We start from the raw sequence: 4,378 nt of genomic DNA on the forward strand, positions 1-4,378 counted from the left end.
AGGCAGGCAGATCTCTGAGTTCGAGACCAGCCTGGTCTACAGAGCAAGTTCCAAGACCGATAGAGATATAAAGAGAAACTCTGTCTTGAAAAACTAAAGCCTTGTCTGGAGAGATGGCTCAGTGGCTAAGAGCACTGACTGCTCTTCCAGAGGTCCCGAGTTCGAATCCCAGCAACCGCTTGGTGGCTCACAACCATCTGTAGTGGGATCTGATGTACTTTTATAAATAAAATAAATAAATCTTTAAAAATAAACTAAACCAACCAATTAAAAAAACACAAAAATAGCAACAACAACAAAATCCAAACAAACAAAAACCAACAAGCTTTCCAGGGCAAGAGAGACGGATCAGGAAAGTACTAGTTATTCTTGCAGAAGACCCAGGTGTGATTCCTAGCACCTGCGTGGTGGCTCGCAACCATGGCAACTCCAGTTCCAGGCAAGGGGGGAGGGGCTGGTGCTCTCTTCTGACCTCCCGCAGGCATCGGACACACATGCACTGTACACCTCTAACACGAACGCATAAACATTGTTTCCCTGTACATTTTCATTTAAAATTTCCTCAATATTTTAATTATGTGGAGATGTGTGTGTCTGTGTTTGTGTGTGTGTGTGTAGTGGAAGTTAAAGAAAGGGTTGTTTCCCTGGGGTTACACTTGGTTGGGAGCTGCCTGATGGGGTGCTGGGAACTGAACTCCAGTCCTCTGGAAGAGCATCAAATGCTCTTAAGAACCGAGCCATCTTTCGAGCCCTTCTCTTGGTTTTTATTTTATTTTTATTTTATTTTTTGCAAGTAATCTTTGCTTTTTTAATTAGAGAATCCAGTGTCTCAACTTATGAAAATGTTTGCAGCCAGGGCTCATGGTTTTCTACCTTGTTAGCTCTCCTTGCTCTTCCTGAGGTGCAGGAGTCTGCCCCACAGGCCATATGTCTGTCTGCCTTCCACTGCACTTGTGCAGAGGAAAAAAACGATAGGAAGGAGCAAATGGAGGCAGGTTAGGGTCAAATCGAAAGCCAACTAGAAAGCAAGAATATTAACAGCAAGGTGAGAGTTGGGAGAGATGGCTTGAGGAGTCTGTCTGAGTCTGCTTTGGTTTGGGGACTGAAGAGGTGGCTAGACATTCCAAGTGCAATCACATTGATAGCAAGTGATCATCCCTTTCTTCCGACTCTTCTCCCAGCTGGTCATCCCTGACTCCATGATATGCCACAGGCACATTGCAGGCTTTGGAACAGAACACAAAGTCACAACCATCAGCTACTAGGTTGTTAAGATCCTGCCGGAAGGCCAAATGAGGAAACTGCTCCGTCCTCTTGGCTCCCACTTCCAGTCGCTGGTATAAGAAAACCCCAATGATACAGAGAGCAACCAACGATGCAAATATGACAAGTAAGATTGTGCCACACTGAGGTGGGAGACCTCTGGTGAGCCGGCCAGGCTGTGATCCGTCTCAAAGGGACAGAAGCAATCCTGGGCTTCTTGTTCCTCAGACACTGGGTTAAAGTTATCCGCTAGTGTGTGTCAAGTGATCACCACCACTGCACGACGCCGCTCTCTGCCACAGTGGTTGTCATATTCGTCACCCCCCTTATATATCAGCATGATCCAATTATATGCCCCAGGAAAACAGAGCAACCAAAGCTCAGAAACCCTCAAGGATGCATCTCTGGGGTTAGGAGATGAGGCCGGAGATCAAGGGTGTGGGGCGCAGACCCCAGTCCCTCGATTGCTCTCCGAAGCCGGTGCTCCCTTAGGTGCTGCGATGCACCCTGCTCCAGAAGCTGCAAAACTCTTCTCTTTGCTTTTAAATCAAATAAACTCCACAGTGAAGTATCATTGCTTATCTGTCAAGATGGTTAAAATGAAAAACAGTGACCACACCAAACACTGGCAAAAGTTCACAGAGACTGAATTTCTCATAAATTGTGGGTGGGGATGTTTAAATTTCTCAGCCACCTGTGATGGCAACTTTTGGTTATCAACTTGACTACATCTGGAATTAAGTAAAACCCAAGCTGCTGGGTACACCTGTGAGGAATTGTTTTTCCTTTTGAAGTGGGAAGACCCACTTTTAATCCAGTTTTTTGGAGGTGGGAAGACCAATCTGTAATCTACTTCATTTGAGGTGAGGGGAGAGCCACCTTTAATCCAGGCTACGCCTTCCCGCGTAGCCTATATGAAGAACATGGAACAAGGGAGCGTTTGACCTTGGCCTGCTCTCTCTCACACTCACTGGCAAGTCCATTTCCTCACTGGCGTCGGCGTCTACTTCTTCAGGTCCAGTGTCTACTGAAGACCAGCTGAGATGCCCATCTTTATGAGCTGAAAAACTACTGGATCTTGGATCAGTAGACAGCCATTGTTGGACTAGCTGGACCACACAGCCTGGAAGACACTCTAATAAATCCCCCCTTTGTGTCTCTGTATAGATTCGTAAGAAACAAAACATAGCACACAGGCTGGAAAGATGCTGGGTAGGTAAGGGTGCTTGATGACCTGATGCCAAAACCCAGGACCAATGTAGCAAACCGACTCCTGCAAGGTGTCCTCTGACCTCCACATGCAAACACCCCAGACATGAAATAAGTAAATAAATAAAATTTAAAAACAAACAAAACTTTGGTCATACAATTGCTATGAGGTCTAGCCATCACATTCCGGAGCAGTTATCCCAGAGACATGGAAACTTCTGTTTACAGATACACCTTTTTGTAAATGTTCACAGTGATTGTTCATGTAATGGCCAGAAGCAGCAGTCCAGATGTCCCTCAGTGGTGACTTGCTAAACCTGATGCCGTGCATGAGTGCTGTGGAATGCAGCGTAGCCATGAGGACTCTAGGGAATGCTACAGAGTGAAAAAAATCCCGAAAAGGAAGACACACACACACACACACACACAGAGAGAGAGAGAGAGAGAGAGAGAGAGACAGACAGATGGACAGAGACAGGGAGACAGAGAGACAGAGAGACAGAGAGACAGAGACAGAGAGGTGTATGATTATTAAAGGGCAATGGGAAGCTCCTGTGGGAGCTGGAACCATCTGGAGAATTAACTCCATTTGCAGATACATGAAAAGAAGAAAAAGCATAGAATGTTACCCCCACCCCCACAGTCACAGCCACCCCTTCACCCACACAATGAATACAAGGGGAGTGGATGACTGGGGGCAGGTGGGTCATTTAGAAAGTTGCTAACACCACTGTAGGTCACACACCTTTAATCCCAGCACTTGGGAGGCAGAGGCAGGCGGTTTAAAGCCAGCCTGGTTCACAGACTGAATTTCGGGCAAGGGCTATCCAGAGAAACCCTGTTTTAGAAAAGGAAGAAACAACTAGACACACAAACAAAGACAAAACAAAAGGAGAGAAAGCTACTAGGACAGCATATGCTGATGCTGTGTGCATAGCGAGTGTTTGAAGCGGCAAGAACCAAGCAACTGCTAGCTACTTTAAATTTCTTATTTTATATAATTTCTTCTTCTTCTTATTATTATTATTACTACTACTACTACTACTATTATTATTATTATTATTGTATTGTGCATGCTTCTGTGTCACTGTGAGCAAGTAGAGGTAAGAGGACAACTTTCAGGAGTCTGTCCTTCCAGCACATGGGTTTGGGGACCACGTTCAGGTCATCAGGATTCCTTGGCAAGTACATTTACCCCCTGAACCTGCGCAGGGCCATCCTGCTAGTTTCTTTGGATGTATTCGATTTAAGGGGAATTCTTATTTATTTATTTATTTATTGGATTTGGTTTTTTTGAGACAGGGTTTCTCTGTATAGCCCTGGCTGTCCTGGAACTCACTCTGTAGACCAGGCTGGCCTCGAACTCAGAAATCCACCTGCCTCTGCCTCCCAGAGTGCTGAAATTACAGGCGTGCGCCACCACCACCCGGCTGGGAATTCTTATTTTTATACTCATTTTATTTGAATTTTTACAAGTATGATTTGTTTGTTTGTTTTTTTTACTCCAGGACAGGGTACTTATAGCCCAAACTGGACCCAAACTTCACACTTCCTATATAGACAACGATGACCTTAAATTTACAATCCTCCTGCCTCCACCTCTGAGTTCTGGCTATACACACTGTAGATGTGTGCACCCATGCCCAGTTTTATGTAGCACTGAGGACTCTGCCCAGGGCATCATGAAAGATAGGCAAGCCCTCGACCAACTTGGCCACATCCCCAGCCTGAATAAGATTTATTTTTGGAACTACAAGGGAGATTTTGCTTTAAAAATAAACCTCTTCATATCTGTAGCAGTTGCTTAAGCCTTGCTAAGCTTAAGAACTTTCTCGGGCTGCTGAGGGGTGGGGAGAAGGCAGAAACTGCTATTGCAAATGAAGACTTCTAAATCTCTACCTAACAA

The 4,378-nt window shown here is 45.2% G+C and overlaps 1 pseudogene; it reads right to left on the reverse strand.

The window, feature by feature from the left end:
• Positions 1-1,133: 1,133 nt before the first annotated feature.
• On the reverse strand, positions 1,134-3,690 carry LOC127687965 (cation-dependent mannose-6-phosphate receptor-like; annotated as a pseudogene).
• Between the last annotated feature and the right edge of the window lie 688 nt (positions 3,691-4,378).

The sequence above is a fragment of the Apodemus sylvaticus genome, chromosome 6, assembly GCF_947179515.1.
Source record: "Apodemus sylvaticus chromosome 6, mApoSyl1.1, whole genome shotgun sequence".
In the NCBI taxonomy this organism is placed as follows: domain Eukaryota; kingdom Metazoa; phylum Chordata; class Mammalia; order Rodentia; family Muridae; genus Apodemus; species Apodemus sylvaticus.